Source organism: Lampetra fluviatilis, chromosome 53, assembly GCF_964198595.1.
Source record: "Lampetra fluviatilis chromosome 53, kcLamFluv1.1, whole genome shotgun sequence".
NCBI classification, from domain to species: domain Eukaryota; kingdom Metazoa; phylum Chordata; class Hyperoartia; order Petromyzontiformes; family Petromyzontidae; genus Lampetra; species Lampetra fluviatilis.
The window spans coordinates 5,686,047-5,699,189 of NC_136327.1; the positions used below are offsets into that span (position 1 = coordinate 5,686,047).

A 13,143-nucleotide genomic window follows, 5' to 3' on the forward strand; every position below is an offset into this window, starting at 1 on the left:
GGATTTTCTTGTTGAGTTTTTGTCCTTGTCTTATTCCCAAATGTATTCTCAGTTGTGCTACGATCGGCATCATGCCACCATATGAAGGATCCATATTGAAGCCCACGCCGAGAGGTGTCTTGTCTCATATCTGAGAGGAATGGCCCTTTTTTAAAATACTGTACGTTATAAAATGTGTTTTTTTACCATCAGTTTCTCATTGACTTAACCACTTTGAGCCTTGGTGGAAATCCCACGTACCCATGACCGGGCTTAGTGTCTCTCCTTACGCAACCCGCCAATGAATTCCCTCATATTTTTCCGTGGCAAGGCTTCACCAGTAGGCAAAGGTTGCCACCTCAAAGGTAGAACAAAACCAAGGACATTTCATGGGAAGGAAAATATTTCTCAATACCAGGCAAAGAGAGGACGACACGCCAATGCATTGCGGGTGGTTCGCCATCATCATTATTATTACGCAACTGACAAAACGCAGGACTATTAATGTCCCAGGAAGACGTACAATATTTCCCAGGACATCAGCTACCCTAAAAAAAACAGGATGATGTTATCCTGATTTTACAACCCCACAGAAATTATAACATCAATAATGATGACGATGAGCCAGAGTCAGCTTGACCAGATAACGAGCTACTTATCTTGCCACCATAAGCCAGCTTGATATATATACTGAGTAAGCTATCCCAGTACTGTAGTAGTAGTATTAATACACATTCTCTCTGCATAACGAGCAACAAAATGTATCCAATTAAGGTAAATTCCTACTCCATTGATTCGGGTCATGTGACGCACGTTCGGCCAATCAGGCTGCTGCTTGACCTCCATTGCCTCTCCCGATCCCAACCTGTTGGCATGGAGACGACACTGATTGGCTGGTGCTGTTACGTTGGTGATGTATTTGTTAACCATCTCCTCTCTACAATGCTGCAGCAGTAGCAACAGCAGCAAGATCAGCAGCGGATATAACAGCAGCATCAGTAGCAGTTGTAGCAACAGCAGCAGTAGCAGCATCAGCAGCAACAACAACAGCAATAGCTGCAGCAGCACTAGCAACAGTAATAGCAACATCAGCAACAGCAGTAATAGATTCAGCAGAAGCAGCAGTAGCAACAGCAGCAGCAACAACAGCAGCAGTGGCTTCAGCAGTAGCAACAACAGCGGCAGTAGCTGCAGCAGCAGCAGCCGTAAGCATTAGCAGCAGCAGGCAGCGGAGGAATTTTTCCTGGAGCAATTATTGCAAAAGGTGAATTAAATTGTCATCAGTTTCCTCCGAGACTGCCCGCCCTCCCCCCCCAACAAGAGCATTAATTATCCCGCAATGCTTAACGAGCGCACACACAGCGAGAGGGTGAGCGCACGAGCAATAATCATCCTGTCACCTCGGATCTCACAGTCACAGTTTATTTATATATCATTTCCTTCAATTGAACAAGATCGACCGCCCCAAACTCGGTCCCACCAAGAGAGGTGGCGGTGGGGGGAGGGGAGGTTAGGAGGGGCTGACCCCCCCCCCCCACCGTCTTCTGCCCCCCACTGCTGAAGACGAAGCCCACCCACAAAACTCATTTTTCTGCCGTAGCTGGAGGGTTCTTTGAGACAAGACGCGAAAACGTGTACAGTGCCAATAGGGCAGCAGGGGTCGGCGACCAAAACAACAACAACAAGAAGAGCCATTTTTTTCGAATTTGGTGGAATAAACCCCACCCCACCCCCGACAATATTTCAAGAGCCGCAGTGCAGTGCACTATGGTGGTGAGGAAGAGACGGTGGTGGTCCCTTAATGAACAACGCCACGGAGCGGTCCCTTAAAAGAGCCGCCGCAAGCGGCTCCGGAACCGCGGGTTGGCCGACCGCTGCCCATGGTAAACTGGGATTCCGTGGTCAGGGGTAGGCAACCGAAGGAACAAGAAGGGCCACCCTTTTTCGGATTTCAAGCGCCGCAGCGCAGTTCGTTAAAAGAGCCGCCGTGCGTGGCACCGGAGCCGCGGGTTCGCCGACCAGTGCGATGGAGCGATGAGAGCCTCTCCTCATGCACGCCGAATGGAACAGCATGCACGACAAACACAGGGCGGCTCACACACACACACACGCTTACTCGGTCTGTGCTACGTTTAACGTTTCTTTCTTCAAAGTTTGTTTAAAACATTGGCTGTCATGCCCCCCACCCCCCCCCAAAAAATGTCTGTATGCCCCCCCCCCCCCAACAATCGTGTGCTACAAAGTAAGCACACTCTGCTGACGTTTGCGGGACGTAAATTTCCCCTATTTATTAGGAATGAAAAACAAAAACGACATCGAGATATACGGGCGCCACAGTCTTGCGATGCGCAGCCCACATAAGCGAAACTCCCTGGTAGGCAAGCCAATGTTGGCCCAACGTTGGCCCAACGTTGACCCCAACATTGACGAGTTTACTGGTCCATCGCCGGTCACTCTCCGCCATGAGTCACCGAGTGTCAGCCGGTTTGCCCTTCACGCTTACAGAGACTAAAAACCACAGTGCCTTCGCTCTTAGTTTATCGCCTTTGAGCGATAAGAAAGGGGGCGCAATTAACCACACGCACTTGTTATCTCTTTGTTTGTAACTGCACCGTCGTTCCTGATGTCACTTCCAGCAAGAGCCCTCGCTCGCTCACTTCGCAGAGAGCCGATGATGCGCCGCCGCTGCGAACGCAATCTGAGGCTCGCTTGAAAGGGCCATGGGCAGAGCGGTGGCGCAGCGGTTAGCGCAACGCCGCTACGAACCCGCTGACCCGAGTGCGAAGCCCAGGATCGGTTCACATCGGTGGCGAGCGATGTCTTGAACTGGTCACGGGCACACTCCCTTGCACCAACCGGCGCTGCCCAGTAAACGTGGAACATTGTTGAACCAACCTTGCATGTTTTACGTTACCAGCGAAATCAAGTATGTTCAAACAACCCGCAAGACTGGCACGGCGCGCGGGGAGATAACCTTCATCTAGCAGTAGATTCACGAAGAGGAGCTGTACGTTATAATATCTCGCGTGCGGCCCATGCAATCACTCCTTCCCGATTCGCTTTAGATTCCTTTACGCTTTTGAATTTTTTCTTTTCACGAAAAAAGTCTCAAGAAAAAACAAAATTGGCGGCGGGACCAAAAAGCCACGTGGAAAATGCCGGGAGGCAGCCATCATCATCGCTCAGCGGGGATGCGTGCGTGCACGCAAGCGGGCACTCGGGCGTCTGTGAAGGGCCTTTCTTGTTTGGTGAGAGGACCCCCAGAGGTCACTGGCCCCATCGCTCGCCGCAATTAACCTCCCCTCCCTCCCTGCCGCCCTTCCTTCCGCACCTCTCTCCCCGCCGCTCGCATCTCGCGTTCGTTCTGCCGTTAAAGTGGCCCCATTATCGCCAGCCTCCCACGACCACCAACTCCTCCTGTTGTCGGACCCAATCGAAAGGCTTCTGTGAAAAATGTATCCCCCTCCACCACCCACCACTGCTAGGACCGCCACCACCACCGCCGCCCCCTTCGAGTGACATCGCTAAAAAGGCCCTGTCACGGCAAAGTCTGGCCGTCGCAAAAGTGAATGCAGTGTGTGCCCTCGAAATAATGTGGGCAGATATGCCGTGTGAGGTTGCCACCTCCGAGCTACAAAAGAAAGAGGGCACGCACATCACGGGGAAAGGAAGAATATCTCGGAATACCAGAAGGCAGTAGAACTACACGTACACGCGTTGTCTCGAGTGGTGCATTATTGCCAAGCCTCCGATTCGCATGGTCGGTTACGTACGGTGCAAAAGAACTTCAACATACATACATGGAAACTAATGTCTTGCAGATTTCCTAAGCGCGGCTGTCTCAAAAAGAGGACGATGTTGGGAAAAGCAGGAGAGGTGACAACGCGTAACACGAGGGCTTAGTGGTGGACCCAAAGAAGTTGACATTTTGAAAGAAAAAAACATTTACAACTTCTGTAGCTCGATAACCGAACACCGTGCGTCGCAGGGTTTCCTTGCTGTTCGCTACGTCTCCACGCTGCACAGAACGTCACGCACCGGTGCAGTCTGTGTACCGTGCTGGACTGTGCAGTAACTAGCGTCGCAATCTGATTGTGCGTTCCACCATTGGCGAACGATTTCTGGTGATTTCAGTCGTGTTTTGGTTTACCCTTCATTTGATCATTTTTAAATTATTACTGCTTCAACTTGTAACGCGTCGCTGCCACCGCTCAGCATTCACTCGCTCGCTCTCGAAGAGAGAGGACGACTCAGAGAGAAAGAGAGAGGATGACTCGGAGAGAGAGAGGGGACAACTAAGGAGGAGGAGCCACAGACGAGCAGGGAGGCAGCAGCAGCCACGTGGTGGCGAGCGTCTAATTCCCCCACAAGCTCTGCAGTCCTCTATATATATGAAGCTGTTATCGGACAATTAATGAGCGGTTTACATGCGAGACAAAAACCGTCGCACCCGGAGAAAACCCGCATGTGCGACAGTGGCAACACTCGATTCCATACAGATGTAACAGATGGTGATTCGTCCGCACTTTGCTGCACTGCCTTCTCATGGCGAGCCAAAGTACGGCACGAGAAGGGAGTTTCGCAACAACTGCGTGCCGTGATCCACCAACCCTCGCTGCCTCCACAGTGCTGGATTACAGGCGTGCTCCATCGCTGCCCGGCAAGCTGGCATTAGCAGCTGTCAATGAGATGAGTTTGGTCTTCATAGAATAAACGGGGTTTTTTGTGAAGAAAACGGATATTGTGGGGCACACCGCACGCCTGAATTGGCCCCGGTATTTCAAAACACACACACATCGTGATATTAGTTTCCTTACTTCCTGCAAAAAGCAGAAAGGTGATCAAAACTGAAGTAGCATTTTTCTTCTTGGTTCTTTCGGTAAAGTCACGTAGAATGGAAATATTAAAATAATAAAAATAAAACATAATAAAATAATTCTCAATAATTCTTTTATTATTTCCATTCTACGTGACTTTACCGAAAGAACCAAGAAGATGAATCCCTGCAGTCACGAAAGCTTTCAATCGAAACTGAAGTAGCATTGTCGACGACACTGCGGTGGTGAGGATACGAGGTAAAGGTGCAGCCCTGCAATCGCTTGCTCACGCCACCGCTGGTGGAAGGACACCAACTCTAGAGAGGGGGGGAGCGACCCCCTCTCTTGATCAGGGGTCGGCAACGAAAAATAACAAGAAGAAGCATTTTTTCTTCTCGAATTCGGTACAAAACTGAACATTTCAAGAGCCGCGATGCGTGTGAATACGTACACACACGTACACGTTACGTGGCGAGGCGGTCCGATCCCTGCTTTCGAGTGTACGTAGGCCTATTTTTCACCGCTTAGTAAGAGCGTGAGGCCACGGAATGAACCTCGACTGCAGGAACTTGCGCTCACCACTCCTGAGTTGTTCAAAATCAGCGTGTCTTTGTGCTGATGTGACCCTGAACTCAGTGGTGTAATTTCCATGTTGCTATGGCAAGGATGAGTCACTCCAGGAAAACCGCTGTTAACTTCCCATCAAGAGGTTTTGGCCGGATAACGATCGTGCCTGGATATATATACACACACACACGCGCAGACATAGTACACGTGTAGCGTGCATTACGATCGAACATATACGTTTTGTTGCGCCAAAATGTGAAGCCGCCGATGCGAGCGCGTTACACGGGGAGGGAGGGAGGGTCTACAGGGTCTACAGCGGCTGCGTGCAATAATGGCAAAGCAATCGCCACCCCGCACGATCCTGTGATGTAACAATCCACCAAACATCCATACACGTACGTGCGTGTGTATGTTGAACGTCTTTCGTATGACTGTATCAGTCATGGGAGTTGTTGGACCATAGTTCACCACGCTGGTCAGTGCGGGTTGTTGAAGATGAAATGTCAAGATATCTGTCGCCACTAATGTTAGCCGCTGTGGCTGACAATAAAACTCAGGCTTTGGCTTTGTAGCCCAGTGTGCTAACCACTGCACCACCGCTCCATTCTCAGTCATCAGAGTCCCCTTTATTTGTATGTATGTTGAACTTCTTTTGCACCATACGGAGCCGATTCCACGAATTGGAGGTGCGGGAGAAGGACAACAAACTAAACACAAAAAGCAGTTTGTAAAGAAATTCGTTTTCAATCGAGATTTAAAAGTGCATAGCTCCAGTGGCTTCCTAATATCGGAATGGAAGAGTGTTCCAGACGGCCGCAGACGTGCATCTGAAAGCATTATCGAACCACAGCTCGGATTTTCGTGCAACTTAAAAAAACAATCATATCTGCATCATAAAAGTTAATCCTAAACAGAACTTCCGATTGATGGATGTCAAAAAAACTATATATTTTTTTTCTGACCAAATTTTTGTTTTTATTAAATGAGCAAACTTTGTGACGGTCCCCTGCATCCAAGTTTCAGATTCCAGCTCTTGCACCAATGCATCATCGCAACAGTGTGCGCTTCTTGACATCATCCGATATCGAAAACGAAAAATATATAAAGATCCCTTTTTTAATTCCATGCTTCTCATTAGCTCCCCCCCTGCTCGCCCGCCCTAAGTAGTGATGCTTTTCATTTCAGATTAGGATTTGCATGTTATAGTGGCACTTGCTGAAATGCCACGGAAACTCCAAGTGCGTCCGTGCGTGCGTTTAAATCACATCCCATGGCAACCATATGCAATGCCCTGCTGCTACCTAGCCAGGGGTTGGGACCCCTCAGTGGCAGCTGTCCCTGTGTGACAAATAAAACTGAGGACCCGTTGAATGGTCAGCGCCGAATTACAAAGTCAAGCGCAAGCGTCTCCAATTTTTACTTTGTATTTCGGAGCCACGGTGGAATACCGCAGGATCTTTTAAATATATAATGGCACTTACCCCATCTGCTTACAGCGCTATGAATGTATGCATGAATTTAAGATGCGTTTAAATGGCTCCGGCGTCCGTTGCGAACGAGGTGGGGGGGAAGGCGGCGGGGGGGGAGTTGGCATGGTCGTACCGCCCGCGAGACGGCTCCGTAAGACGAATCCCCGCCGGCCCACGGCACTTGCCGCGGGCGCGACGGTGCCTTGGCTCGTCGGCGGACGCCGACGCGGACGATTCTATATCGACCGCAGTGCCCCTCGAAGTGTGCTTATCATGGCGTCAAAGAAGCGGATGCCTTTCCAATCTACTACGCGCCTCTCGCACGGACGTGTCCAGCAGACTTCGACGGTCACTGGGCGACACGGGTGCGTGTAACGCGGCGAGGCACACGTGCCATTTCGCGTCGTGACCCTTTTCGTTCTTTAGAAATGTCGGGGATTCTGCCACCGAGCCACGCAGAGGAGAGCCACGCTCTGTTTATGCTGAGCCACACGGAGTTTTGCAACTTCTCTACGGAGCTCTGAGAGTCAAACAATGCGGATGGATTTTTCTATGTGCTACGTATGTTGAACTTCTTTCGTACCGTACGGAGCCAATCAGAGGTGTGGGAGGGGGGGGGGACAACAAACTAAACACAAAAAGCAGGTCTCAAGAAATGAGTTTTCAATCTACATTTAAATATTCATCCGGTGTGGCGGCGGTGGTTTGCTACGCTGCACATGGCTGCCTGTGTAATCCAGCGCTGTGGAGGCAGCAGCCGCAGCGAGGGGTTGGGACAGGGGTCGGCAACCAAAATAACAAGAAGAGCCATTTCTTTCCAATTCGGTACAAAATTCAGTATTTCAAGAGCCGCAATGCATCTGAGTACGTACTCATCGTCAAGAAGCAGCCCGTAAAGAGCCGCATGCGGCTCCGGAGCCGTAGGTTGCCGACCCCTGGGTTGGGAAAACTCCTCTTCCCGTGGGGGGGGGGGGGTCCAGGAGGAGCCACATGCCCTGGCTCGACAGGAGAAGGCGGCACGGCAAAGTGCCGACCAATATCACCTTTCCCTTCTGTATGAGATGGTGTTGGTCCCATAAAAGAGTAGGTCTTTCGATTTAAAGCTTTCGTGACTGCAGGGATTCATCTTCTTGGTTCTTTCGGTAAAGTCATCACGTAGAATGGAAATAATAAAAGAATGAAAATAAAACATAATAAAATAATTCTCACGACGTTTCGGCCACAACGCAAGTAACCGTCCTCAGAACAGGTCTGTCGAGGAGACTGTCTCCTCGACAGACCTGTTCTCCACCTGAGGACGGCGTGAGAATTATTTTATTATGTTTTATTTGTATTATTTTATTATTTCCATTCTACGTGACTTTACCGAAAGAACCAACAAGATGAAGAAGAGTAGGTCTTCTCCGGGGTGCTCCGGCTCCCACGCGTATAAACAACTCGTTAATTGGCGGAACACATCCTGACATAGGTGGGATCGCGCAGCTCGGGAAATGTTGTAATCGCGATCAAGAGAGGTTGCACTTTGCACGAACGACGACGCGATGTATGAAACTAAAGCGAACGGTAACTTTAAGTGCATTTATAACAGCGGCCACATTTAACTGCATCTCCAGACTCTATACAGAGTGTGACACGCGTCGTGTCAACGGCGATATATATACACGCTGCGTGTTCAAGAGAAGAGGCAATCGGTGGTCGAAAGATAATCATGGTTGGCCACGTATGGTGCGAAAAAAGTTCCACATTTACTACTATATTTACCCAAAAAAATGTCAGTGCGTGACGTCACTCCACATCGAACAGCCCCCCTCATTAATTAACATGAGCAGGTGACGTCACTCCACATCGAACAGCCCCTCTCAATAATTAACATGAACAGGTGACGTCCTCCAAATGGACACCCCCCCCGCGATAATAATTAACGGGTGACGTCACTCCACATGGGGGGGAGGGGGGGGGCGAGGCGCCTCCTCCCCCCTCCTCGGCGTCAACTCACAACCCTCACGTCACGTGATCTCCGTGACGCTGTTGAGACATCGAAGTAAAAATGACGTCATGATGAACAAGGGATTATAACCTTTAAATTAACTAAGTCTGTGTCACCGCGGCCTTACAAATTGCACACGAATTGATGCAATGAATATATCACGTCGCGGTCTGCTTTTCGCTTGCAAGTTTCCGATTTACTGCAATACACCCGTCCTTGGACGGGCAAAAGGCGAGTGCATACATGAAAGATCTGGGGCCTGGACCAGAACAATGTGCTCGATGCAAATGGAACGCTAATGTTAATTCTAGATTTGAAGCTTTCGTGACTGCAATGATTCATATTCTCAGGTTTTTTCGGTAAAGTCACGTAGGTAAAACATTAAAAGTAATGAAAGTAAAATAAAACAAAACAAAAATAAAAATAATAATAATAATAAATATAATTATATTTTCATTACTTTTAATGTTTTACCTACGTGACTTTACCGAAAAAACCTGAGAATGCTAATGTTAATATTTAGGCTAAAATGGAGCGGGCGAAACTTACAGACAAGACAGGAAATAAAGCTGAGGATGTGAACGGGACGGCGAAACCGAATCGACGACGACGACAACAACAACTCCGGGGGATTTGACTCTTGATGCTAATGGAGACACCTCGGCTGGGGGTCGGTCGACGAAATAAAAAAAACTAAAGACGGTCAAAAAATAACAAACCGAGAAGCAACGCTCAGCCACCTTGAACAATCCACCGCCGGATGAAGGCCTCCGCGGAAACGCTCTACCAGATCCAAGCGCCACGGGAAATACGGACGAGGCGCTAAAACGCGCCCCTTCCCTCGGTCTTCGTCGCCATCCCCGGGGAAGAGAGGAGGAGGAGGTGTGCGGAGCGGACGATGGAGACGATCGGTTACAACGGCTGCCCCCCCCCCCCCACGTGTGCTCCGCTCGCGCGCGTGTCCGATGTTTCGCTCCCCCTGCCCGCCAGAGACACGTGGAGCGGAACGTCGGACGTGGCCCCCGGAATATGAAGTCCCCTACGAAGCGGTACGGTCAGTCGCCTCACAATAGCCAATGCACTTAAAACTTGATCTTCTGAGAAACACGACCCTGCCGCTTGACCCCCCCCCCCTCCTCGCCCACCCCCCACTTCTCTCCCCCCCCCCCTCCATTATGATCCTTCTCTTCGTTGGCGTCAGCAAAGGCTCGGCACTGGAGCTAACATTCGGTGCTAGAACTTGTCCCTAATTATCTTACGAAACTTTGCGGTGGGTGGGTGGGCGGGCGGTCTAGTGGGCGGGTAGGTGGGATGGGAGGGAGGTGGGGTGGGGGGTGGTGGGCGTTGGGGGTAACCAGAAAAAAGGCTAAAGTTCTGCAGGAAAGAAGTTGGGAGGTAAAACAATGACAGTTGTGCAAAGGAGGAACTCACTTAGCATCCTTCTAAAATACGCGCCGATGAAGTCATGACGTTTAACTTTTTTTATAAAGATAATAATAATAGTAGTGTCTCATTTCAGGGATTGGTACAAAAATACCCGGCGCACGATAATACATGCCGTCTTCGGGGTTATCGCACGTTCGTGAGCTGTGTTTGGCCTCGCACCAGCGCTGGAGAGACAAAGACGTCTGGGCGTGTGGTGCTGGCCACATCACCTGCGGCCTTGGCCTTTAATAGACGCTCACGAACGGCACATTCCCCGCCAGCGATGAGGTCGCGCGGCCATACTTCACCACGCTGGTCAGTGCGGCGGGCTTGGCAAAGTAAAGAGGGGCGGGTCAGAAACCCGTTTTGGATGTCGCTCACCACCGATGCCGGCCGTAGCTCGCCTGGTTCTTAGCGCGCTGCCCCAACCACGGCACCAACCCGACTTGCGTCCCACCTACCCCAGCGGTGGCCAACTGGCATCTCCTGAGCCGCATGCGGCTTTTTAATCCACCACCTGCAGCTCTATCGAAGGGCACGTAACGTAGAACGCACGACCACAGCAGTAGCAAAGAATAATGAATGTATTCTAGATTTGAATAATGAATGTCTCCTGTGCTGTGCCGAAAGCTGTCAATATATATGCCCACACACTTGTCTCTTTGCAGAGCTCTTGGCGACATTCTGGCTCTTGGTCTGATACAGGTTGGCTCACCCCTGCCCTCATCGAAGTAACAGCATCCCTCTTTGCTAACGGCGAGGAATTCCAACGGCGGGTGTCCTACGGATGTACTCGGTCTCGCCACAGCAACAGGGGAGTTTCCACCACTGGGTCAGGGCTTGTGAACAGGCAACGAGCACCGATACCTCGATGCTCGCGTGAGCAGGGAATCACCTCTGGCTTCGTGGGCGTCTCTGCGAGACTAAGCGAGGGCATCGCACCCCCCCCCGCCCCCCCCCCGATGAGCACCTCCAATTAGCACGGTTGGCTACGTACGGTGCGAAAGAAGTTCAACATACATACGTACGGGGGAAGCGAGGCAAGGCTGCATTGGATGGTGGTGGAGGGTCTGGACGACACAAGCGCACGGTCAGATCATTACGTGGCCCAAACCCGAAAATCGATTATGAATCCTTGCCGTAAATTTAATTGACGGGGCACTTCCGATTAGTGTGGTTGGCTACGTACGGTGTGAAAGAAGTTCCAACGTACGTACGTACATATCAAGAAGTGGGCATGGGTCCCATATTACAAATCTCGCATTGGCGGGTGGTGGTGGGTGGGGGGGCGGCTGGTGGGAAGTGGGGGGCAGCCCTGAGGGGCGAGCCCGTCAGCAGATGGGCTGTGGATCTGTGCGATGCGCCCCACTCCCAAAAATCCCTCCTCCACAACAGGCCTAACCCCTTTGTAGAAAAGGATGAACTGTCATTTTGAAACAATCGAATTCTGTTTTTAACTAAACGATGTTGCTCCCCCCCCCTCCCACCCTGCCCCCGATTTATTTTTTTGAGTCCAATCCTGCGACACTCTGAGCAACACTGGGATTTTTGCGAACAAAAACAAAGGGAAAGGCGCAGCTCTGCAAGAGCTCGCTCCCGCCACCGCAAGAGGCCGCTCTATGGAGCTCACTACTCTCCCTACTCAGCCAGACGTCTTGCCAGAGTGGGGAGTACCCACACTTAACCCAGCCGCTCGTGACTTTGTGATCGACAAACTGCGTTATCTAACGACGTACACTGCCGGGTAGACAAAGAGGTGGTGGGGGCAGTAGTTACGAAACTTTCCACGTGACGTTTCAACCGTCTGTCGCGCCGGGGGTTCGTACGGAAGACTATTTGGCTGCTATAAATATCCACGTGACGAGCCAATTCGTTGAGCTATAATTTGTGGTGGCCAGGTCGCTTCTGACAAAGAGCTAGACAGCTCAGTGGGCCTTGCCTGGCAAACGAAAAAAAGTAGTTTATAGTTGAATAGTTGTAATAGAACTCGCGACCTCTGGATTGGAAGTGCGGTGCACTGACCATCGTACCACGGCTGCATCCCGTGGGACTTTAAGTTTCGTACAAAAACAACAAATTCCATCCCATTCTCAATCCACCAATGGATGAAGGAAGCCCTCTCGACAGAAAGCAAAGGCAGTTTTTTTATTCCTATCGTACTCCACGACGCCGGTCAGTGCAAGTTGGTGAAGAAGAGGGGGAGGGGAGTTGGGGTGGTGGGGGGGGAGTTGGGGTGGGGGGGGCAGCCGGGGAAATCCTGGTACCAGTTGGGATATCGGTCGCCACGGATGTTAGCTGTGACCAGCGACGATAACCGCTGCACAGCCGCTCGCTGCGCCCCTGGTATGTTAAGTATTGCGGAAGAAATTAATTGGGGCGAAAACAGCGTTCGATAACATCCAACAGGTCACGCCAGCCCCCCTCTCGCACGCACGTGCCAGCAGCCTTTCACGGTCACTGGGCGACACGGGTGCGTGTAACGCGGCGAGGCAAACGTGCCATTTCGGGTCGTGACCCTTTTGGTTCTTTAGAAATGTCGGGGATTCTGCCACGAGCCAGGCAGAGGAGAGAGACGCACCGTGAGCGCCGTTCTCTGCCGCAGCTCGACGGCGTGTTTATGCTGAGCCACGCGGAGTTTTGCAACTTCTCTACGGAGCTCTGAGAGTCAAACGATGCGGATGGATTTATCTATGTGCTATGTATGTTGAACTTCTTTCGCACCGCACGTAGCCAACCGTGCTGATTGTAGGCGTGGATTTAGGTTCGCGGCGGGTGAAGGCCATGATGGTTTAGGCTGGGTTTTTTTGTTTTAAACCACAGTTCACCACGCTGGTCACTGCTGGTTCGTGAATGTGGTGGGGTGGGGGGGGCAGGGGTTGGCCCAGAACCAGCTCATAAA

At 51.0% G+C, this 13,143-nt stretch overlaps 1 protein-coding gene across 1 annotated transcript in view; it reads right to left on the bottom strand.

Annotated features, from left to right (window-relative positions):
- Positions 1-13,143, bottom strand: part of LOC144949318 (myocyte-specific enhancer factor 2C-like) — a 102,566-nt gene that overhangs the window by 77,917 nt on the left and 11,506 nt on the right. The gene's annotated exons all lie outside the window — the stretch shown is intronic.